The following is a 26579-nucleotide window of genomic DNA, read 5'->3' as shown; positions in this document are numbered from 1 at the left end:
TGGGGTCTGAGATTGCTTTGTATGCCAGACAGAGGTCACCTCTGAGGAGTCTGTATGAGACTGAGTAGAGGGAAAGGGCTTTTAGCCTATCTGTGTAGGGTAGATGTTTGAGGCCCTGGATTCTTTTGGTGAGGAACCTCTATGGTCTCTCCAGCTGCTGCATGTGCTTTGTGAGGTACATGCAGAAAGCGGTATTGTACTCAATAATGGGTTTTATAAGGGAAGAATACAGGGATGTTATGACCTACTTGTCTCTGGATGAGATACCCTTACTAATCAGGTTAGCCATGTAGAAAGCTTTCCATACAACGAAGGCAATATGGTGGTCAAAATCAGTTTGCTATCAACCTGGGTGCCCTGGGTTCAAATATAGAATTAAGGTTTGATGGTCACCACTAGGACAGTAGGGTTATGGGGGTAAAAATAAAATTAAAGATTTGAGGTGCCCCACTAATGAACCATGGAAATGGACATCTGTGGGCAGATTTTACATGCATGCACAGATACATACATTTTGGCAGACTATGGCAGTCAGTCTATCTAATATGGCCCTAGTTAATCTGCAGCTGCTCCACTCAGCACGGTTTTCCTCTGTTTGTCCCACGACCTCTTAATGACCTCTGTTGAGTCATATCCCTCCTTTCGTTCCAACAAACCCTGCCAAGCATCAACAACTCTGTGAGGAAAAAGTATTTCATTAGTTCCATATGGCAGCCTGTGGTCTTTATTTGTAGTCGTTTCCCCTTTTGATTGACATCCTTCTTTAGTTCTGTTTATTCAACCTCCCCATTTATGAACTGGTGGAATCAGATCATGCCCCCTTGGACTCTAAGGTGAAATTCCAGTCTCCCAAACTCTCCTCACAGCTCAGTCTCACCATCCTAATTGCAACTCCATTTGCTTTTGTGTCTTTTTTTCGATATGTGCTTTTCCCTGTACACCATCCAGAATTTCAGACGAGGCTTGATCACCATGCAGAATGGTTTTCCTGTGTTTATTTGAAAAGTAATAGACGCTTGCTAAACAAAATAACTTGGGTTAGCCACAGATGACAGCCTCAGAGGCTGCATACTTACATTTTTCTTCACCAGCAGTTCAATATTTTCCACTGATAACAGATAAAGACAAAGACATCGGGGTACAAATAGTTCCATGAGCTGGCCAATGTCAAATAAATATGAAAGAGTCAAGGGACACTTTTCTAAATTAAGTAAGAAAAAAAACTTTAGCATCAATAAATATTTCAGGCCTACCATGAAATCAGATTAGAAATATTGGCATGACCCTGTTGTTTAAAGGGAGTAAAACCCTGTAAATGACAAAATGACCTTTGGTTGATTAGTAGCATTGGTGCTGGGAAGCTGGGAAACTGGGAAACAGAGACGGTGTGAGTGAGCAACTAATACCAACTCAGTCATCCAGGGGTGGGGTGGGGCACAGCTTGCTGCATAGATGATAACTGCAGAAGTGCAGAAGTATTAGCCACAGTAATGAACTGCTGATCTCCATGCTTTAGTGGCATGCTGCTTATGAGGGGGTTGCCAAGCACAGTAACACACAAGTTCATAGGTTCATAGGTTTATACTAGGCTATCGGCCCTAAGGCATTTATAAGCCTAGCCCAAAGTTTTCCTTATGTTAAAAATACTGTGCCCATTAGTTTGTTGTGCCTCTGTCCAGCAGTGACACGAGATGATTCAGGATAAACCTACGATCTCCCATCCACCGGTCAAGATTTCTCTTGAACAGAGCCATCGAGGTGCTCTGCCTCACATGGACTGGGATTTTATTCCACAGCATAGGGAGTCTCTGGGTGACAAATCTATCCCTCCAGCATGTCCTATTTATATCTGTGCTAAGGTTTAAGTTTGCTCTAGTGGATCTGGTAGATTTGGATTTTTGAGGTGGAGCATGTCCATTAATTCCGGGTTGGACATGACCTTGTATGTCAGGCACAGGTCACCTCTGAGCAACTGAATAGAGCTGGAGTTTCTTCAGTCTGGCAGCATATGACAGATTTTGGAGTCCCTTTATCCTTTTGGTGAGGAACTTTTGGGGTCTCTCCAATTGCTGCAGGTGTCGGGTGAGATACATCCCGAATGGGGCATTGTACTGATCATTGGTCTGATAAGTGAAGAGTACAGGGAACAATGACCTCAATTGATCTGGATGTGAATCCCTTCATGATCAGGTGGGCAATGTAGAAGGTCTTTCTAACCACTTTAGCAATGTGAGTGTCAAAAGAAAGGTCACTGTCAACCTGGGTCCCCAGGTCCCTGATAACCTCTTCTGTGCTTAATGGATTGCCACCTATATGGTAGCTTGGGGTTACCTTGTGGCATTTAACTTCAGGCCATGGCTCTGGCACCAGTTATCAGTTTCCGTGAGACCCATCTGAAGGATATCTATGTCCGATGTACTTTCCACTATGGCGCCCAGTTTGCAGTCATCTGCAAACTTTGTCAGCCATAGTCCTCCTATGTTTGCCTGTAAAGTAGATGCCGAACAACAGGGGCCAAGGACTGAGCCCTGTGGGACCCCACGTCTGACATGGCCAGCAACTCTAACCCTGTGGGTTCTGTCCATTAGCCAGTTTGCAACCAGCTTGTGAGCATATGGGTTTACATTTAAGCTGGTAGGATTTTGCAAAGAGGGGTTAAGTGGGGGCTCAAATCTCTGATGCAAGAAAGAAGGCTGTATGGACTGCCTTTCTCTCATCAATGGCCTTGGTGACTGTTCCTCTGTCTTTGTTTATGAGTTCCATTAAGGAGTAGGACCACAGTTGCCGTGACGCCACAGATTAAACAGCTGCCTTATATGGAACACCATCCGGTCCCATTGATGCTGTGTTTTAGCTTTATTAGAGATGTCTGGGAGGCTACTTGCACTGAACCTGTCTGCCAGTATGTTGGCAATGTTTTTGTATCATTTTGGACTAATTGCCTTATGATTGTCTTTTGAATCTATTGCAATATTTCTCTCAAATTTGGCCTTGGATGATTTTATGAGTGCTCATTTGTTGCTAAAATAGAATGAATGGGCGATAGGGCTCTCACCACTAGGGAAAGAATGGGTCCAGCTGAGTGGCAGTAGGTTACAGCCAGATGGTCAGTAGGTGATCAGGGATTAAAAAATAAATAAATAAAATAAATAATATTTGAAATATCAGGCTTGAGAAGAAGCAAGGAGCCTTGAACTCCATTATATTATTCAGTTTAAAATATAACTATATCTATATAATATGATATATGCAGTTTGATAGATGTTACTTGAAAGGTGGATTAAATCCTAGTGTTGACGGAGCTGCAAGAGGGCAAAATAATCAAGTTATCCAAGTGATCAAAATTACTAACTGTATTTGCATACACATGGATTTAAACTTTATTATTATTATTTTTTTACAGTAAATCCAGTGGAAAACAGGCATACTTCATCTTAGAAATGTGCTCTGCGATAAATATTTGAGGCTCACAATGGACAGAAATACATCTAGACTTCATCATTTCTGAGTCAAAACCATCATTCCAGTACCAAACCAAAAGTTTCTTTCTGGCAGGGAACAGACTTAATGTGTATAATTATACATACCAGCTCATCCATAAGACTATTAACTGAACCTTCAATGGCACGTTCTAACTGCTGTGCTGAAATGAGAAGACTAATCATAAGAAGAGTCCACGTTGCTGTGGCAACTAAAAGCAATGTCCTGGAAGAATGAATAAAGAAAAACAAAGAAATAAATATGTGATGTTGGGAACAAAGCTTTAGAACATACTGGTGTAAGATATAAAACATTAAAAAAAACAGATTGCTATTCTCTCACAGTGATTGGTATTCTGTCTTTCAAACAACTACGGTAAAGACTAAGACATGGAGAAGCTGTATTTCCTGTTACAGTATCATTATGAAGAAATAAATATACAAGTACTCAGCATATGTATATGTGTGTGTGTGTGTGTGTGTGTGTGTGTATATATATATATATATATATATATATATATATATATATATATATATATATATATATATATATATATGCGCCAGATTTAACAGAAGCTTCTTTCCTCTGGCCTTCAGGCTAATGAACTCCAATAGCAACGTACATCTTGCTTGACATCAGGGACAGCAGGTAATATGACGAGTGAGAACCGTATTTACATGCAATAATCTTAAAAGGTCTTAAATACACTCTGCAATTAATCTAACATAGCATAATCTTATTTCTATGCAATATCCGCTGATGCTAAAACAGCATCCTGTGCAATAAGTAACAGCTGTGAAATTTTTGTGCAATAAATATCGTGTTCATAGGATGATACCAGGCAATTGGCCCAGAGGCCCTTATAAGATTAGCCAATAATTTCAGCCATGTTCCCACAAAGTCAGCACCTGTTTTCCCTGTCCAGGAGGGACACAGGTGGGATCCCAGGAGTATATTTTGTGTTTCCCATCCAGTCGTCCACGTTCCTCTTAAAGAGGGTGTTTCCTTAGACTAGTGCTAACAGAATTCAGTGCAATAAGAAGTAGCTGTAAAATTCTGTGCAATAAATACCGTGTATGTTTAGCTTAGTAAACATCTGTTGATATGTATAACTGTAAATATTATGTAGTAGGAATGTCTAAATGTAGTAATGTGAATTGTTGTACACATTAGATGTTTGCACATAGAGCCTGGAGTAACATAATTTCATTCAGTTGCACTTGTTATGGAGTCTGAATGACAAAGTTTACTTTGACTTCAGACCTGTACAATGTTTCAAAGTAAGTATATATGTGAGCACCCACCGTACTAGGTAATATGTGAGAAGGCCCTGCACAATTGCTGTGACAGGATGGCTCCAGCCTATGCTTTTTCATGTAGCTCTTCTAAAACTGTCAAGTGCTGACACTCTGGGGGACATGCCCCTTTGTCCAAAGCATGGCATCCATGCAAAAGGGCTTAAAAAGTGCATGCACCACAGTTGTCTCCATTTTTTTAAATCTCTGTATGAATGTGATTCCACCTGTAAGGAGACCGCTACAAGAATCATTATAAACTTGTGGCTTATTTACAGAATGGCTACACTACACCAAGGGAGAGGAGGGTGGGAATAATGGTATCCAATCAGCAGATCTCTCATTAAAAACAGCTGATACTGGTACAAACGGGAGGCACTCAGTAATAGTAATGGATATGCGTTTAGCACATCAGTTAATTTGCATGGAATCCTTCTGCAGAGGATCACTGCTGGGACCTTTGATAACTCCTGGGATTATCTCTGCTGGCATCCTTATCTTGGCACACTTCTGAATATTCTCATTCTCATACTCAGAGGCAGGCATAAGTCCTACCAGACCATGATGGCAAGTGCTGGGGTAACTACCTATCAAACTTGTAAAGAGAAAAAAGCAAACTTAAAAATCCAAGAAAGCACAGAAGCCACTACAAGACACACAGAGTATAATATAAATTATAAACAACGAAAGAAAGAAGTCTTCAGATTGTGTAAAAACTTGCAGTGGCTTCCATGCTTCTTGGATTTTTTAAAGTTTGGTCTCAGGAGACTGGCACCAGAAAAAGGCCTAGAAACAAGAGGACTAAAAAAACCAAGTGCTAAGAACACGTTGTCAAAGACTGACTGACTCCTGGAGGAGTCACAATGCAAGTAATACAAATTGGTGAAGGTGTAAACCAACAATTAGGTTCACAGGTGTTTACTACACTAATGACCACAAGGGCTGTTTTAGGCCTGACCTTGAATTCCAAATCTCTGACAAGTTCTAGTACCCTTGATAAGTGTAAGCAAGGGCTTGGGAGATGAAAGATTTACAAGCAGGGGTGTGGAAGATGAACCATTTACATGCTGCCTGCGCTCATTAGACGCATAGGTGCCAAATCAGGCATGAATTTCCTATTCCCCATCCAATTGTCCGAGTTGCACTTGAATTGGGTTGGAGAGGAACTTCCCATGGATAGGGAGCCTGTTCCAGAAAAGGGGTAGTCTCTGGGATACAAACATGTCATTCCAGCAGGTCCTATTTATATCACAAGCAATGTAAGTCTTTAGAACAGGTAATTCTGACACTGTTTGTTTTGCGGCTATGCAGTAAGTCCATCAAGGTGGGGAATGACAATGCCTTGTATGCCAGGCATAGATCTCTCAACAGCCTGTAGGAGTGAGAATACTGGGATAGGGCCTTGAGGCAGTCTGCAGAGGACATGTTACTTACGCCCAGTATTCATTTAGTGAGGAACCTCTGTGAATGTTCCATTTGTTGGACATGCCTGGTTAGGTACATATCAGAAGGAGGCACTGTACTCAATGATACATCTGAGGAATGCTGAATACAGCGGAACAATGACTTCCTTGCACCTATATGCCATACCTTTGTTTACAAGTTGCACAACATAGGATTTCCTCACAACTGCAAACAGGTAATGGTCAAAGGCAAGATTACTGTCTATGTGTCCCCCCAAGTCCCTGACTACTGGGTCAGTCTTATGGCTGTGTTGTCAATATGATAGTTACCAGGGGTGGATGTCATCCCAGAGGATACTATTATGCATTTCTTTGCATTTAGTTTTATTCCATGGCTCTGACACCAGTTATTTGCCTGTGCCAGCCCTTCCTGGTGAACATTTGTGTCGGTGGGAGATTCTATGACTGCTCCTAATTTGCAATCATCTGTAAATTTAGTTAGCCAGAGGCTATTGACATTGGCCTTGACTTCAGAGAAGTAAACACCAAGAATGAACAGTTCCAGGACCAATCCCTGAGGAACTCCGCTTGTGATCGGCCTCTTTGTAAAGGTGGGATTCCCCATTTCTAACTTTCTGGGTCCTGTCTGTGAGCCAGCTGGCTATCTACCAGGTGACATAAGGGTTTATACCTAACCTCTTGAGTCTGTCAACAATGCCAGAGTCAGGTATCATGTCAAATGCCTTGGGCAGGTGAAGATAGGCAGTGTAAGCCATCTTATCCTCATCCATTGCTTTGGCGACCTTCTCAAAGAAGTCCACTTGGTTGAGTAGGCATGACCTGCCCCTGATGAAACCAAATCCATTTACTTCCAGTGTCTGGAGGTTTCCTATGTCATTATTGATCATTTCCATGATAACTCTTTCCGCTGCTTTGCATATGACATGAGGGAGACTTATGAGTCTGTAGTTTCCAGGGACTGTAAATGACCCACCTTTGTGCAGGGGGGATGAGTACTGTTGTTCTCCATTCATGAGGCACAAAGCCTGTTTGGAGGCTATAGTTAAATAGCAATTCCAGAGGGGCTAATAGGTCATGCTTCATGCTATTTAGAAAGCATTGTGGGATATTGCTTGGGTCCACTGATGCAATGTTCTTGGCCTTTAGAGTGAGCATATTAAGGACCCATTCACTAGTGAGAGCAGGGAGAGTTATATTTGATGGCATTTCCTGAGGGAAGTTTGAGGGGGAGAGGAGGGTAAGGTTGGAGCTGAATTTGTCAGCCAGAAGGTTTGCTGTATCATCTGTCTCAGTATAGGTGGCTCCATTAACAATGAGTTCTGCACACAATTGTGTATTGCCTTTGAGGTTGTGGACATAGTTAAAGAATTCCTTATGGCTGTCCTTGGCCTAAAAGGACAAATTTACCTCAAAGTTTGCTTTGCTAGACTTTATTTGTCCTCTAAATTCTTTGATTTGATGAAAGTGCCTTTATCCTGCTGGGTACTGCACCTCCTACATTTTGTCTTGATTTTCTTCCTTCTGTTATAATGCCTATTGATATTCAATTCTACCATGATAGCTTGTTTTTGAGTTTATTCTGTACTTCTTCCTGGTGGGAAGTGTAGTCACAGCAGAAAATACCCACAGCAGAAATATTTTTGAATCAAGCACTAGGAAAAAGTCACAGCTGTCTTGGAACAGTTTTTGACAGTAGCATTTTCTAGCTGGCCGCTTACTGCCTGGTCACAAAACACACTATGTTAGGATTTCACATACAAATGCTTGCTTAGCATTTAAAGCACCTATCTCCCTGGGGCAAAGATGAAAAACTACTCCATCTTCCTAAACATATGCATCCTGTTCAGGTACAACTTGTTTACATGGATTCTGTCTCTGCAAAAAAAAACAGGAAAGACTGATTTAAGTACAACTTTGAAACCAGTTTTGGTAGGAAATGTGAGTCAATTCTAAGTGATACCATTTTCTTGTGAAAAACCATACAGACAGAGATCTGCAGCATGAAGACTCTGTATGAAGAGGTGATGGCCACCAAGAACAGTGTTTTCCAAGAAGTGATGTCCAGAGCAACAAAAGTTCTGCATAAGGACTACAAGCACATGCCACCTTTTGCTAACACATCACACCAAGGCCTGACACTGTGCCAGAAAAAGTGGAGTTTTGTTCTTAGCCTCCGTTTAGAGACTTTAGGGCACAGAATATTACTCAAATCTCCATCTGTTTTATGAGAAAACTCGAGTCATGGAGGTACTGAAGTGAGCTTCTCAATTTACCAGCAAAGTATCAATTCTCTGGATTTCAAATGGGGTTTTCAGCAGAACAGGAAGGCTGACATGGGGGACTTTCCACCATATGGCAGTAAGACATTAAAAAAATGGCATGACTCACACTACACCATTTCCCTACTATTCTGAAGTGTGCAAAATTAATTGGACTATCCGTGTGCTCTCTCTAATTCTCCAAGCATGCGACACCCTGGGCCCCTTCTACAAGTAGGAAAGATTGAACATGAGTCCAGCTTGGCCCAACTGAAAACAGTCCTCTATGTCTGGCTTAAGGAGGACTCCCAGTTAATGGAGGCACCAGGATTTGCACATACAAAAGTGTCCAGGCCAGGAACCCTACCAGAAGTTCCCTCTAGGGGAACACTAAGAGTCATTTAAGCAAGGGAACACAGGAGGTTTCATCACCTGGAAAGCTTCCACAACAAGGGCTATCATCAAAATAGTTGTGCCCACTCAAAACAAGCCAAAGAAACCTTTTGTGTGGACCCCACATAGCAATGTTTTAAAAGACACATATTAAAGGAACACATCTGGGTGACTTGTGGAAGGAAAGACATGCTTCCTGAAGAATCATTATCCTGAAATTTACATCCTGGGTGTGCTTGTTGAAATCACTTAAGACCAAGATGGGGCAAAAGCCTCCCTGATCCCTTGGAACAAGGTATAGATGAAAGTGGGGCCTTTGGGTTCTCTCTAAAGGATGAAAAGTCTGCATTACCCCTTTAAAGAGTATGATTTGTGCCTGCATTACCCCTTTAAAGAGTAGGATTTGTGCCTGTTTCAACAGCTTCCTAGAAATGACCTGGCCCCTGAGTGAAGTTCTTTCTGGATGATAACCCAATAGCTCTGGGAAGTGACCGCCTGTGACCACATTGAGAACACTCAGATTCCCAGCAATGGCTCTCCAAGTCAGGTCAAAACTGAAGAATAACTTCCCCAAAGTCCACCCACATACAATACGACTGTGACACCCTCCTCCTTGGGGACTTAGCACAGCCAGAAGGGGTGACACTGCCAGATGCTTAGAGGCCCTTTTCATTCTAAGAATTGTTTCTTTATATCAAACAGGGATTGACCTGAAGGAGAAAAAGGGGCCAGAGAGGCATCAAAGAGAACCTCTACATTGATCATGTCTGCTTCCTAATTAGAATTTACTTTTTAAGTGTGTGTGGGGCTGTCTTTTCAGTAACTTCTGTATATGTTAAAGATATTAAAATATACAAGTGTTTTGTTTACTTGTAAGAAATATAGGCTTTACACTATAACAAGATAAGAAAGGCCAGACAAAAACAAAGTTTAAGTTAACATTATGCTGTGACCTTGGACTGCTAAAATGGAAGAGGGGTGCAGAAGTGTACCAATTAAAATAATACCTTTTCTTGTTTTTATAATGCTGGATGTCTAGATTAATGAACTTGGCTTAAGTTATTAACATTTTTTGTAAGCAAATAGTCTTGAAAAAAATAATGACAAAATGATGAAAGGCATGAAAAATGCTAAGTTTCAGGGGCCTGGAGAAGTAAATATTGTGGGAAGAAATATCCAGGGAATTGTTATGGCTAGGCTTGCATAGGCCCTAGGGCCAATAGCCTAGTACCAACCTATGAACCTATCTGTACATATATTAGGCTCTCGATCTTGTCATAAACAAATATTTTCAGTGGTATACAAGATGTCTGCAGCTGAGGACAGTTGGCCAGTGGTATTTTGTACATTGTGTTCTACGTGAAATTTACAAAGTTTCCTACATGCATCTGCAGAGTTGCAGTTGTTTTTTTTTCTCATTGCTGACTACTTTTACATAGAGTTGAGCTGTCTGCAGGTGCAAACAATCTTGAAAGTTCTGAATATTCTTTGCTGAGGGAAATGCGAAATTTAGAGGTACAATGACAAGCAGTTCAGTGAAAAATGTCTGTGGGTGCAGCTATTGATTTGGGGAAATTGTTCCTATATTGAGGGTTAAACTTAATTTTTGAAAATGTACATAGTTATATGTTTAAAGTTAATAGGGGATTGAGAAGTTCTCAAAATGTATTTAGTTGTTTGAGGATTTTCATTAAAGCAAAAAGTAATGAGAAATGTGACATAGGTTCAGACAGAGATAAGGAGAAACAACTGTATTTAAAATCAGCCTGTCAAACAATGTGTGAGAGTAACACACAAGTTGGAAATATACATTCAAAAAGTATTAATTTAAAATCAGTGGAAACCATTGCTTTTTAACATAATGGCTACTCTTTTCATCATGGAATGTAATAGCCTTACAGTTACACCAAAAAGTAAAGTGTATTGAATTATATTAAGAATGCACAGTGTAAATAATGCTGCAGGAGACATCTAGAAAGAAATGAGCGTGTAAATTTGACAAAGAAAGGATTTTGGGATAAAAATTCAGTGAAATATCAGGGACAAAGGAAAAAGCGAGTAATAATACTGATTGCTGGAGGGGCTCCAATAGTGATAGAAGATGGGAAAACAAAACAATAATGGTGCATTTTTGGTAGTTAGGGGCTATTGCTAAAGGAGGAGGTTTAACTGCAATTATGGAGTTAGAAAATTTTGGGAGAAATAATCAGCTTTCAACAGGAGAATATTATGTATAGGTTAGGACTGCAACTTCATTTGGAATAATGAGAATGTAACAGGGGACCTACAAGGGACAAAAAAAGCAGAGTAGGGTACATTTCTGATGAAAATATTTGGTATGGAAGATGCAAGTTCAGTGGTAGGAACTCGGATAGAATTTACATATTATCCCCAAGGTACAGTAATTGGGCAACAGTAGACAGAATTTATATTTCACAGGAGCATGTGTATTTATTTTAAAGCTTCGACACATATCCAATAACTATTTCAGATCATGCACCAATAAAAAAATAATATATAAATATAGGATAATGAAGCAAAAATGAGACACTGGCACTTTCCCATTACCTCATAAAAAGAGAAGAATTCAAGGAATGGATAGTGGAAATTATTTGAGAGTTAATACTGAGGACAGAAATGTCTTCAGAAGGGATAGCTAGTAAGTGGGTTAAATGAAAATGAAGCTGAAGAGTATGGCAGAAATAAAATAACAACAGAAGGTTTACAAGTAATAGGAATAACTTAGAAGGCCTCACAAAGATTAAGTATTGCAGAATAAGGGAAATATCACAGAACCAGAAGAGGTGCAATTGCAAAGTGCAAAATAAGGGAGTATTTGGATAATATACATGAGTTTAGAAACACTGCTGTAAAGCAACTATTTTTGATAACAGCTTCAGATCACAAAGACTTATCACAATGACTTAGGCAAAAGAAAAGAAAAGTTGAAAGGATTGTCATTAGACTTGGGGAGGCTACAGCAAGAAAAATAAGCAGAGATCCTATAGCAGTATTAGATATTTTGGAAATTTTATGAACATTTGTATAACAGAGGGTTGTTGAAAATGAAAAAAAAAATAATCAGAAATATTTATGGAACACTTAACTATGCCATGTCTAGAGGAAGATGATGCTCAACAACTTGTACTTAAGATAGGAGGAGGCGAGATATAATCAATTAGCAAGGAAAACTCCAGGAACAAATGGCATTCCTGTGGAAGTTTGCAATTTAGGAAAGAAGAAAGTGATAAAGATAGGGAAGATTTTGTTTAACAGTATTTTAAAGGGAGGGAAAACACCAGCATCTTGGAAGAAAGCTGTGGTGGCTATATTATCCAAAGATGGTAAAGACCTGTCAGACCTAGCTTCATATAGATCTATTTCAATTTTAAACCAGGATTATAAAGTGCTCATGTCTATACTAGCCAACAGAATGGAAAGGTTGTTGCCAAAAAATAATTAATCTAGATAAATGGAATGTAATAATGTAGACGGTGACAAAAATGTGACAACTTTAAAGAAAAATAATGACCAAGACAAAATTTTAAGAAAAATACTGCTGTTGTAGGTGGGTCTTTATGCAGAGAAAGCATTCAACAGAGTAAGCTGGAATTTTATGAGTACAGCAATGACGCATTTGCTTTCCCTGATACAATAATAAGGTTAATTAGGAGGATATGTAGAGGATCAGAGGCAAGAATTAAAGTGAGTGGGTTCCTCTAAGATAAGTTGTGCTTGAACAGAGAAACGAAGCAGGGGTTTCCTCTTTCTCCTTTATTTGATTTACATTTGGAGCCATTGGTAACAAAAATAAGGGATTCAGAAAAATCAAGGATATAAATGATATGGTAATCAAGAAAAGTTGGCTTTATTTGCAGATGATATTATGATGTACTTGATAAATCCAGAAAAGCGCATGTTGGTGATGTGGAACATTTTGAGACAGTTTCAAGGTCTTTTCCAGATATAAAATTTATGGAGATAAAACAAAGGCTACAGCAGTAAATTATACCTACACACAAATTGGTTCAACAATAACTATATTTATGGGGACACGATAAAATTAATTATTTAGGAGTATGAATTAAAAATAATTCTGCTGTGGCAGCTAAGGATAAGTGAGAAGAGACTAAACAAAAGATAATACAAAAAATGAGAAATTGGAAGCTGTTGTCTGTAGATATAGGATAGCGAAATACAAGTAGTGAAAATGTTTTTAGCCCCTTTAGTTTTATATACAGATCAGGTATATATTTTTATCAACCAGAAGTGAAATTATGGGCAACAAGTAATAAAAAGTTGAAGGAATTTATCTGGGAGAGGAAGAGGGCAAAATTGAAGTGGTATAAGCTGATTCTCCCAAAAGAACAAAGTGGTTGAAGGGATATTTTAGAGCAATGCAATTAAGGTTTATATACATAATACAAGCAAAAGGTTAGAATTAAAAGTGGAAAGGGATGACGACGAAGCAGGGGGTGTGGGGGGGGGGGTTCAAGAAATAAGACAGAGTGAGATTTTGAATGCAGACCCTTGAAGAGAATAACAACCATATAGAATGCTATATTCATAAAGCTGCAGAAAGTTTTAGAACAAAGCCAACACAGGAATGGAGAAAGGAAATTGTCAGTAGGGATGATTGCAAATTGGGGTATAAAAATATGCAAGTGGGGGCTGGAATTTACTTGAGAAAACTGACACAGTAACCAAGGTAATAAGGTATTGTGAGCAAATAACAAGAAAGTGAAAAGTAATAGCTTGAGATAAGGTCAAAAAGTTTGGACTGCAGGTTACAGACTTCCTTCCTTATCTGGGATTTATATCAGAGTATAGCCAAAGAAAGAGATAGGCGAGTCCTAAGTGAAAGACCTGTATTGGTAGAATTTTTAGTTGAATCTAGAACAGAATCTGCTGTGAAAAAGGGTATAATTACAAGAGCATATACATATTGCATGATAACTATACAAATCAATCTCAGAGGTGGTTAGCAAAGATTGGGAAAACAGATTGGAAGAACAATTTACAATGGAACAATGCAAAGACATATGTATGGCTCCCAAGTATGAAAAAGTCCAGAAGGTTTATGATTTTTGCTTGGAAGAGTTTGCATAAGTGTTTTTATAACCCAAACACACTTCAAAGACTTTTCCTCAGGAGGACAACAAATGTGGGTGTTGTGATTGGGAAGAAAGAAGTAACTGGGAACATGTTTTTGGGACTGCAGTGAGTTGGCAGATTTAGAAAAATTCCTATAGGGAACCAAATGGGTGTAACCAAGAAAATGATCTTAAGACAAAATCCACACCATTGGTTAACCAAAGAGTTTCTTCATTCATGCAATGAAACGTTCTTGCCCTGCTGGAGAGCTGAAAGCCTGAAGTCACATCTACTTGGCCTAAAAGGAATCAGGATAAATCATAATCTTTCATCACTGAACTCTGTGATCAGGTGTGAAATCAGTGGGAATGAATAAAAGATGTATATGAATTTTCCTGCTGGGACATGGAATGCAATGCTAATTAACTCTCCTTTCCTTTGCTGAGTAAACAGAACAAGGGATATATCTTATTATCCCATAAACCAAACAGGTTAATCCCCAGGCTGCCTCATTACTAGAAAGTCAGCTAGGATTCCCAAATCAGGAATGGAGCTGCAGCTTAAGGATTCAGTTCCCACATTCATGTCTTCAGGTTTGTGAATAGGTATGCTTGTGATGCCCAGGCCTATGGCCTTTACCAGGAGCACATCACCACTCTGCAAAAGGACTTACAGTATGGGAACAAATATGGCAGCACACATTTGCATCTCATCTGCTGTCTGACAGAAGCAGGGAGTTATGATTTTAACTCCCACAGCAGAAGTTTTATGGTAAATAACACTGTCAATAGCGCCATTTGTTTTATGTGGAACTCATGCCTAGGTTTGGGACCACTTCTCCTGAACCACGAAGGAATCAAGGTAAGCCTACCAATCTGTAAACAAACTATCTGTCATCAAGACCTGTCATAGATTCTACTTTAGGAAGGTAGAATGCACTGAGACTGGTGAGAATTCTCAACCACTGTAGAGCTTAATGACAGGGATCTGACACCAAAAGAAGGCCAATGAAGGGCTGATAGTTGTGTAGCTACTGACACCTCACAATCTACTGCACTATGCATATCCCAAGGAATGCAAATTAAACTACGAAGAATGTAGCATCCATGGGACTTAAGAGGTGCAGTTGCATCCATGCCTGGATTGTCTTCTGCATCTTAACTGAAGGTGCCAAGACTATGGCTTCCTAGGACTGCTACATGAACAGGAATGGCTGACTTAAAGGGAGTCAAATTCTGCCTTGATTAAGGTAATTCTAAAAATCATAACAGGGGATTTTCTTTGGTTTATGGAGATTCTGGTGTCTGCAACTACAAGAATGAACAAGTCTTTTGTTTCTATAAAGAACATATGAAGGCCCTCCTCCACAAGGCCTCCGCAAGAATAGCTAACACCTTGGTAAACAGTCTGGGTATGAAAGAGAGATAAAGAACAATGCAGTGTATTAACTGTGATACCCAATCAGATTGAACTAAAGCAAATCCTCTGCAGACTTCAATTATTTAACAAAAAGTTGCTCATAAAGTTCTGTGATGATATCCTGCTGTTAAGCGATACTAAGGGAATATGGCAAACTGAACATGCTTGACAAAACTGTGTTGTTCCAGGATGGAATAAACATTATCTTTTGCCCTTATGGATAATGGCAAAGGTAGGAGAACCGTTGTCTTTCACCAAAGGAAAAAGAATCTTTATTGTTCTCAAAAGATTAGAATATGGGCTTATTGCAAGAGGCCAGAGAAAATAGCTTAATTACTGGGTGAAGCTTTCTGCAGCAAGACTGCATACTGCTAAATGTGGCTGCCATTGACCACACTAGGTACCCACCTGTCTATGGTGATGACTCTCAAGTCAAGGCAAAAGTGAAGAACCAGCCAATGTGTATGGTCTTACACAATAATTAGTACTGGTACTGCCAGCACAGCTAGCTGGAATTTTGTAAATAATTATATGTCATTTGCGAATATCAAACTGATTTATACAATATTCTTGTGTTACAAAGGTATTAGAACTGTATGTCATACAAGATGCTGGTGTTACAAATATATTAGAACTGTATGTCATGTGTATATCAAACTGATTTGTACAGACGTTTGTGATGAAAAGGTATTTGTAAAGTGCTTGTGTTCGAATTGTAACCACAATGCGCCCTACTGCAGAGAACAGAAATGTGCAAGCACTATTGTAACTGTTTAAATGTATCTGTTTTAACAGAGGAAACTGGAGGGTTAACCTCAGCCCAGCAAACCTTAAAAATATCTGAAATCAAATCACTTTATAGGCTAGGCCATAAAGATACTATCTCACAGACTTCAAGGTAGCCAGAGACACAAAGTCTGTACTAGGAAGCTTTCTGTACTGTCTTTGGGTGAACTACTCTCTGGAAGTGTACAGGTACGCAATTGTTTTATAACTTCCAGCACCTGCCAACGATCTGAGCAAAAGCCCTTGTGTGTATATTTTTTACAGGTGGGTGCTAAGTCCTGCCAGCTTCCAGCAATGGGGGTTTTTGCATGGGAACAAGAAGTGAGATAACCAGAAATTATGTCATTCTGCAAGCTATCTCAGCATTAATATTTTAGATATTATTTTGAGAAGTCTCTTGGAGAGACTGACCAGTCTGAATTCTGACTCAGGCCTGATAACAAGGAGAACCATTCACCACATCATCTGCCTTGCTCTACTAAGTAAATTATTAGGGTATAGTAATTCTCTTAGATTCAACCTCAGCTTTGGCCGGCTAAGAACTTGCTGTATTCAACTGGACGTATAAGAGAATTTAAGTACCTTTATCTGCACTTTTTTTTCAAAAAAATACAGTATTTAAATTGATTCTAACTGTGTGTTGCAGGAATATTAACTGAACTGGAAGTTTTGACTCTGCTCTTCAGTTAGTGCCACCCACCCTCCCTGTTTTTGTTTTGGTGTTAATCTTAGTGGCCTTGAAACTGCCCGCTCCTCTTGTAAATTTGTGTTTGGATACTCATTCTGGGCCCATCTCATTTGCTCACTCATCTGAGTGCAGTGAGATCATATTCTGATTTCAGGCACTCCTACTGTGTACAAAGAGAGCATCTGGGAAACAGTTTCCTGCCTTTCCTGTTAAGTGGTATAGACTATTTGTAGGTTTCTGAGCCCCCAAGCCCTTCTGTGTTGGAGGGAAGCCTTCTAGCTTAGTTTTTTTTCTTATCACTAGCCAGTTTTCTACTTTCAGCACTCAAATCTGTTTCTTTGATCTCAGCACTTGTTCAGAAAAAAAAAAAAAATTCATCTGCTTTTACTGTACTTGTGTTTCTACCTACTTTATTTTACTTTTGCATCATCTTAAAAGTACTCAATTGTATTTATTACTGCTTGGTGCAACTCATTCTAAGCCTTCTGGTTTAAACACTTGGGCTTCGGACCAGTTTTGCACTGAGAGGGTTTGTGGTCTGTACTGTAGTGGCAGAACAGGTAGCTTACATCCTTCTAGGTTGGGAACTGCTGACTGAGGGCTCAGTGTCTGTTATTCTAAAAGTGTATTAATTCTGGTTTAAGCACTTGGGCTTTCAGGCCAGTTATTTTACATTAAGAGGGTTCGTGGTCTGCACTCTTGTGGGAGGAGAGGCTGGACTCTGCCCTTCTGAGCTGGGAATTTCTGGTTAAAGGCTTATAGTGCATGCATATTTGAACTGCTTCTTACTGAAGTTGGTGCGCCTTGTTTGCTGTGGCATAGACTGGATTCGGGCCTGCTGGATCTAGCTTTGTTTGTGTAACTTGAGCACTAATCCAGGCATTCTCTAAATTATTCAATTGTATTTGTTACTGCTTGGTAGTAACTTGATTAAAGTGTAGCTATCATTCTAAGTCTTTTGGATTAAGCACTTGGGCTTCAGACCAGTTGTTTTACATTAGGAAGGTTTGTGGCATGCACTGTGGTGGCAGGACAGGTAGCTTTCATCCTTCTAAGTTGGGAACTGCTGATTGAGAGCCCAGTGTCTGTTATTCTTAAAGTGTATTAGTTCTGGTTTAGGCACTTGGGCTTCAGGCCAGTTATTTTACATTAAGAAGGTTCGTGGTCTGCACTCTTGTGGGAGAAGAGGCTGGACTCTGCCCTTCTGAGCTGGGAATTTCTGGTTAAAGGTTTATAGTGCCTGAATATTTGAACTGTATCTTACTGAAATTGGTACACCTTGTTTGCAGTTGCATAGACTAGATCCAGGCCTGTTGAATCTAGCTTTGTTTATATGCTTGTTGTTTGTTTGCTTGTTATTTCCCTGGAAAGCTAATTCCACTTAATACGCGGCTTTTCAGCGCTTCTGTGGATCACTAGTGATATCTGCATTGCTTACTGTACTTATTTCCTTGTTTCACTTGAAAGAAAGTTACTGTTTGTCGTTTTTGCATTTAAGTTACCTGTAACACATTGCACTTAAGTTACCTGGCACTTGCGTGCTAAAGCAATTATATAAGTCAGCACTAAAAATTAAAAGCACTACACCTTCACTCCCCACTGGCCCTTGTTTTCAATTATTAAGGAATTCCCAATATTATTCTAGCATGTCCAAAGGTCACTTGTCAATCTCCTCTCCGGTCCAGCTGGTGAATCTGGGAATCTTGAGGCAATGTTACAACTGCCTCATGTACACAGACAACCCTCTCCTCCTCCCAACAAATTCCAACACATGTGAGAGATGCAACCATATAGCCAAACTGGAGGCTAAGCTCTCTCAACTCAGTACTGGCATAACCAGTCAGGAGGAGAAGGAAAGCACACTCACTACAATTCCAGTCTCACATACACCTACCACGACAGCAAACCAAACACATAATCACACAAAAACATACTCGGAGGCTCTAAATAAAGATCTGCCTAAGCAGCAGAGACCTCCAAAGCAGACACCCAAGCAACCGCTACCCCAAAACAAAACACGTGCAACACATATCTCACAAAGCCAGTGTGCCGAACAGTCACAGCTCTTAAGACTAAACAACACACTTGATACACTTGTAATAGGTGACTCTATCGTCAGGCACACTGGCGCCCCGCTCACCAGGCTGAACAAGGAGAGGGTCACGGTGAGCAGCCTGTCGGGCGCTAGGATCCGCCACATAACACAAGCACTCAGGTCACTCCAAGGCAAGTACAAATATGACTCAGTCATTGTCCATGCTGGTGTGAATGACCTGAGATGTACCTCCCTGGACTACATGAAAAGAGACATAAAGGAGCTCTCTGAGCATGTAGCCCAGGCCGGTATGACCCTGACCTTGAGTAGCATCTTACCCTCACCAAGAATGATGCCACAATATGAAGACAAGATGATCAATTTCAACAATTGGCTTAAGTACTGGTGTCATTCAAAGGGGATCCAATGCCTGTCAGCATGGGATGATATGCACGACAAGCCACGATGCTTCGCTAGGGACGGCTTGCACCTGTCACCCCTGGGCTTTTGGATATTGGCAAAGGCTCTTGCTACCCCCATAGTGCATTTTTTAGGCAAGGCTCAAAAGAAAAAACCCACCTCCATAGGTATCACAAGGGATAAGAAACTAAGAGTAATGCTACTCAACGCCAGAAGTCTAAACCTCAAGATGCACGCACTCGAAACTCTCCTTAGCATGGAGAACATCAATATCTGTGCAGTAACAGAAACCTGGTTCAGGGCTCCCGGGAGCACCCCAGCACTACCAGGTTATACCTCATACCATTCTTTTCGGCCCCAAAACCTGGACCGAACCACAAAAGGAGGGGGAGTATCGATATTCATCAAAGATACCCACACCTCCAGGTTGGTGGCAAAGCACGAAGCATCAGAGACTATCCATGTGCAACTAACAGTGGGTAAAACTGCCTTCCAGTTTATAGCCTGCTACAGACCACCCTCCCAAACCCAGGAACCCCACTCGGCCTTTCTGAGAACACTGGAAAATATGAAGGTCTCTCCAAACACCATTATATTGGGCGACTTCAACTACCCAAACATAGACTGGGAGCATTACTCTAGCTCCAACACCCTAGCCCAAAGGTTCCTAGAATTTATAAACTCAAATGCTATGGAACAACTTGTTACCACTCCCACAAGAGGGGAAAACATACTGTGTACCTGATCATCACCAACATGGGGACTCTATGCTCCAGACCAGAAGTGTATCCCTCACTGGTAAGATCAGACCATAAACTAATCTCACTGGATATTCATATCCCGACCCCACCCCCTGCCCAGAAAACCACAGTGAAAAACTTCTCTAAAGCAAATTTCACACTCCTCAAAACTGAGGTGGAATCCTTCAAATCCCCGGGCCTGTGGAAAATACAGCCCAGACCGCAGAATCCTTTATAAACGCATTCTATGAACACCTTCAGGAATGCATGGATCATGCGATCCCAAATAAAACCAAGACCCAATCCTCCAAAGGCAGACATCCTGTCTGGTGGACCCCAGCCATAAACAAACTATACAATAGAAGGAGGAAGCTACTAAATGATAGAGCAAAATCCCAAAAAGGGAAGGCATCACTGATCAGTATTAGCAAAAAACTACGGGCACTCATAAAATTGTCTAAGGCCAGCTTCGAGAGAAAAATTGCACAGGACACTAAGGATAATCACAAAGCTTTCTTTAGTTATGTTAGGAACCTGGGTGGTAATTCCCAGATATATTCAGAATTAGTCCAAAATGACAAAAAATACACTGAACCCACAGACATTGCCAACATCCTAGCTGACAGGTTCAGCGCAAACTTCTCCCACCAAAGGGCAAATATCTATCCCAGCAGAGTGCTGCCCCCCTGACACCTCAGATGCTCAGGTAAGAGCCGCCCTCTCCAAAGCAAAAAACACAGCATCAATGGGACCAGACAGTGTCCCAGGCTGCATCCTACATGAACTCCAAGAAGAGCTAAACCCAAACATAAAACTACTGTTCAATCTCAGCCTTACTACAGGATATGTGCCCAAAGAGTGGCGTACAGCAACAGTGGTCCCTCTCCATAAAGGTGGTGCCTCAACGGATCCTGGAAACTATCGCCCCATAAGCCTGACTAGCTTGGTCTGCAAAGCTATGGAAAGGATCATCATGGACCTCATAAATAAAGATATTGGGGACCTACAGACACTGGATCCTACCCAGTTCGGCTTTGTTAAGGGCAGATCCTGCCTCTTATACCTGGTTGATTTCTTTGAAACAGTCACCAAGGCCATTGACGAGGCGAAGGTGGTCCACACAGCCTACCTGGACCTCGCAAAAGCCTTTGATACAATACCCCACTCGGGCATTATAGATAAGTTCACCAGCTTAAATATAAACCCCTATGTCACTAGATGGATTGCAAACTGGCTCAAGGACAGAACCCACATGGTTAGAATTGCTGGAGCCATGTCAGACTACAAACCAGTTACAAGTGGTGTCCCACAAGGCTCAGTCCTGGGACCTCTCTTGTTCGGTATATATTTCTCGGAGGTACAGGCCAACACGGAAGGACTGTGGCTGACCAAGTTCGCAGATGACTGCAAACTGGGCGCCATAATCGACTCTCCAGCCGACACAAGCATCCTCCAAAAGGCCTCATAGAAACAGACAACTGGTGCCAGAGCCATGGCCTCAAGCTAAATGCCAAAAAGTGTATAGTCATCCCCTTTGGCAAAAACAAAGTGCCCACAAATTACCACATAGGTGGTAATCCATTAAGTACAGAAGAAGTAATTAGGGACCTGGGGACCCAAGTTGATAGCAATCTCTCATTTGACAACCACGTGGCCAAAGTGGTTAGAAAAACATTTTATATAGCCTACCTAATCATGAAGGGATTCACATCTAGATCAGGGGAGGTCATCGTGCCTCTTTACTCATCCCTCATCAGGCCCATAATTGAGTACAATGCCCCTTTTGGGATGTACCTTACCAGACACCTGCAGCAACTGGAAAGATCCCAAAAGTACCTCACCAAGAGGATCAAAGGGCTCAAACAGATGCCATATACTGCCCGGTTAAAGAAACTCCAGCTCTACTCAGTGGCATACCGCCTGCTCAGAGGCAATCTGTGCCTGATGTATAAAGCCATGTCCAACCCGGAATTAATGGACATGCTGCACCTCAGAAAATCCAAATCCCATCGAGCTACACGCTCGAGAGACTTGAACCTCAGCCTGAAATAAATAGGACATGCTGGAGAAACAGATTCATAACCCAGAGGCTCCTTTCACTCTGGAATAAAATCCCAGTCCATGTTAGGCAGAGTCCCTCATTGACTCTCTTCAAGAGGAATCTTGATGAGTGGATGGGAGATCATAGGTTTACCCCGGGTATCACTTCTGTGTCACTGTTAGACAGAGGCACAGTATACTAACCTCGAAAAAGGGCATAGCAAAATTAATTTAAAATGGGTGGCGAAAGCCAAACACTTTCTGGCTAGGCTTATAAATGCCCTAGGGCAGATAGCCTAGTATGAACCTATGAATATAGTGAAGCTTAGTTTAGATATTTTTTTTTATTTGTCTGAGCCTGTCCTGCAATGTTGTTTTAAATGTTTCCTGTGAACCGAACTTTGACGTCACTGTGAATATATATTTAGTATTGTCTTGTTCTTTTATTATTATTAAATATATTTAAACCTTTCATTGTGGCTGATCTTTGTAGAGATATTTAAGTTTTGAGAGTACTTGCATATTTATTTGGTGACACTGTGTGGGACACTCCTAATAGCCTTGCTCTTAGTCAAACCACCATTTGTATTAGTATTAATATTACACAGTAAATCTGGACATCCTTTAAGTGCCTTAAAGCAGCTGGTGAGGAGTTCTGGTGGCAGTGGTAACTATCTTATAGTCTGGGCAGAAGGAGGATATGTGTGTGTAAAATCTCCAAGAGAGTGTTCGTGTCAGCTACTTAGGCAGGGACACGAAGCATTGGTTGAACAGACAGAGTGGCCAGTCATGTGCCTGCGTTAATCCTTTCTGCAGTATGTTAGTATCATAGAGGGCTCCATGATTGCTCCCAATTTGCCTCTCTTTAAGACAACACAGAAGAACAACACTTCCGCCTCCTCTGGGTTAAACAATGACAGACATTTGAGTTTTAGACTTCATATTCATTACAAAAATGCATACTAATACAAATCCTGATATTCTAGCTGATTTATAATCTATAAATATTACTCTGTATGCTTTTTCTGATTAACCAGCCATTCGTTTATCCAGCCTAAGGTCCAGTCCCAGCGTTATTGGATAAAAGGGAGTCTACTGTAGTGGGGATGGATTTTAAGATGGAAACTACTTAGAACTGTGTAAAAGCACCATTTGGTGGCTGGATATTCCACCTATGATTCCTGTTGGCTAAAACAACATTGAAAAGGATTAGAATAATCTGTTCAGCTATTGTAGGACAGTTCTGCCAAAACCAACTCTTTTCCTGTAATTTTCAGGCTATAGTGTCTGATGTACAGTGGATATAAAAAGTTTACACACACCCTGTTAAAATGTCAGATTTTTGTGATATAAAAAATGAGACCACAATAAATCATTTCAAAAAGTTTCCCACTTTTAATGTGACCTATAATCTGTATAATTCAATTGAAAAACAAACAAATCTGTTAGGGGAAAAATATAAAAAAATAAAAAATGTACAATAAGCTGGTTGCATAAGTGTGCACACCCTTAAACTACTACTTTCTTGAAGCACGTTTTGATTTAATTACAGCATTCAGTCTTCTTGGGTACACACCTGCCATCAATTAAAGAGACTCTGATTAATTCCAAATAAAGTTCAGCTGTCCTATTAGGATTTTCCTGACATTTACTCAGTTGCCTGCTACAGCAAAAACCATGGTTCACAGAGAGCTTACAAAGCATCAAAGGGATCTCATTGTTTAAAGGTATCAGTCAGGAAAAGGGCACAAAAAAAAAATCCATAGCATTGGATATACCATGGAACACAGTAAAGACAGTCATCAAAAAGTGGAGAAAGTATGGGGCAACAGTGACATTGCAAAGAACTGGACGTCCCTCCGAAATTGATGAAAAGACAAAACGAAACTGGTCAGGGAGGCTACCAAGAGACCTACAGCAACACTGAAGGAGCTGCAGGAATTTCTATCAAGTACTGGTTGTGTACTACATGTGACAACAATCTCCCATATTCTCCATATGTCTGGGCTATGGGGAAGGGTTGCAAGACGGATGTCTTTTCTTACACAGATTAACACCCAGGCCCAGCTAAAATTTGCAAAACAATACATCAAGTCTCCCAAAAGCATGTGGGAAAATGTGTTATGTTCTGATGAGACCAAGGTTTAACTTTTTGGCCACAATTCCAAAAGGTACGTTTGTCCAATAGAAAATCTGTGGGCTGTCTTGACGAGAGCTGTGCTTTCAGATTGCGAGGGCTGTGCATAAGAGATGCCCTCGCAATCTGAAAGATTTGGAGCACTTTTGCAGGAAAGAGTGGGCAAATATTGCCAAGTCAAGATGTGCCATGCCGATAGATTCCAACCCAAGAAGACTGAATGCTATAATTAAATCAAAAGATGCTTCAACATGCAATCCCAAATAAAACCAAGACCCAATCCTGCAAAGGCAGACGTCCTGTCTGGTGGACCCCAACCATAAACAAACTATACAATAGAAGGAGGAAGCTACTACATGATAGAGCAAAATCCCAAAAAGGAAAGGCATCTCTGATCAGTATTAGCAAAAAACTACGGGCACTCATAAAATCGTCTAAGGCCAGCTTCGAGAGAAAATTGCACAGGACACTAAGGATAATCACAAGGCTTTCTTTAGTTATGTTAGGAACCTGGGTGGGAATTCCCAGATATGCTCAGAATTAGTCCAAAATGACAAAAAATACACCAAACCCACAGACATTGCCAACATCCTAGCTGACAGGTTCAGCGCAAACTCCCCCACCAAAAGGGCAAATATTTATCCCAGCAGAGTGCTGCCCCCCTGACATCTCAAATGCTCAGGTAAGAGCTGCCCTCTCCAAGGCAAAAAACACAGCATCAATGGGACCAGACGGTGTCCCGGGCTGCGTCCTGCATGAACTCCAAGAAGAGCTAAGCCCAAACATAAAACTACTGTTCAATCTCAGCCTTACTATAGGATATGTACCCAAAGAGTGGCATACAGCAACAGTGGTCCCTCTCCACAAAGGTGGTGCCTCAACGGATCCTGGAAACTATCACCCCATAAGCCTGACTAGCTTGGTCTGCAAAGCTATGGAAAGGATCATTATGGACCTCATAAATAAAGATATTGAGGACCTACAGACACTGGATCCTACCCAGTTTGGCTTTGTTAAGGGCAGATCCTGCCTCTTAAACCTGGTTGATTTCTTTGAAACGGTCACCAAAGCCATTGTGAGGGAAGGTGGTCCACACAGCCTACCTGGACCTCGCAAAGCCTTCGATACAATACCCCACTTGGGCATTATAGATAAGCTCACCAGCTTAAATATAAACCCCTATGTCACTAGATGGGTTGCAAACTGGCTCAAGGACAGAACCCACATGGTTAGAATTGCTGGAGCCATGTCAGACTCCAAACCAGTTACAAGTGGCGTCCCCCAAGGCTCAGTCCTGGGACCTCTCTTGTTCGGTATATATTTCTCGGAGGTACAGGCCAACACGGAAGGACTGTGGCTGACTAAGTTTGCAGATGACCGCAAACTGGGCGCCATAATCAACTCTCAGGCAGACACAAGCATCCTCCAAAAGGGCCTCATAGAAAAAGACAACTGGTGCCAGAGCCATGGCCTCAAGCTAAATGCCAAAAAGTGTATAGTCATCCCCTTTGGCAAAAACAAAGTGCCCACAAATTACCACATAGGTGGTAATCCATTAAGTACAGAAGAAGTAATTAGGGACCTGGGGACCCAAGTTGATAGCAATCTCTCATTTGACAACCACGTGGCCAAAGTGGTTAGAAAAACATTTTATATAGCCCACCTAATCATGAAGGGATTCACATCTAGATCAGGGGAGGTCATCGTGCCTCTTTACTCATCCCTCATCAGGCCCATAATTGAGTACAATGCCCCTTTTGGGATGTACCTTACCAGACACCTGCAGCAACTGGAAAGACCCCAAAAGTACCTCACCAAGAGGATCGTAGGGCTCAAACAGATGCCATATGCTGCCCGGTTAAAGAAACTCCAGCTCTACTCAGTGGCATACCGCCTGCTTAGAGGCAATCTGTGCCTGACGTATAAAGCCATGTCCAACCCGGAATTAATGGACATGCTGCACCTCAGAAAATCCAAATCCCATCGAGCTACGTGCTCCAGAGACTTGAACCTCAGCACTGAAATAAATAGGACATGCTGGAGAGACAGATTCATAACCCAGAGGTTCCCTTCACTCTGGAATAAAATCCCAGTCCAGGTTAGGCAGAGTCCCTCATTGACTCTCTTCAAGAGGAATCTGGATGAGTGGATGGGAGATCGTAGGTTTACCCCGGGTATCACTTCTGTGTCACTGTTAGACAGAGGCACAGTATACTAACCTCAAAAAAAGGGCATAGCAAAATTAATTTAAAATGGGTGGCTAAAGCCAAACACACTCTGGCTAGGCTTATAAATGCCCTAGGGCAGACAGCCTAGTATGAACCTATAAACCTATAAGTATTAGTTTAAGGGTGTGCATACTTATGCAAC

This window comes from Protopterus annectens, chromosome 2.part2 (genome assembly GCF_019279795.1).
Source record: "Protopterus annectens isolate FY-2018-M chromosome 2.part2, PAN1.0, whole genome shotgun sequence".
NCBI classification, from domain to species: Eukaryota; Metazoa; Chordata; order Ceratodontiformes; family Protopteridae; genus Protopterus; species Protopterus annectens.
This window is presented reverse-complemented; position numbering follows the sequence as displayed.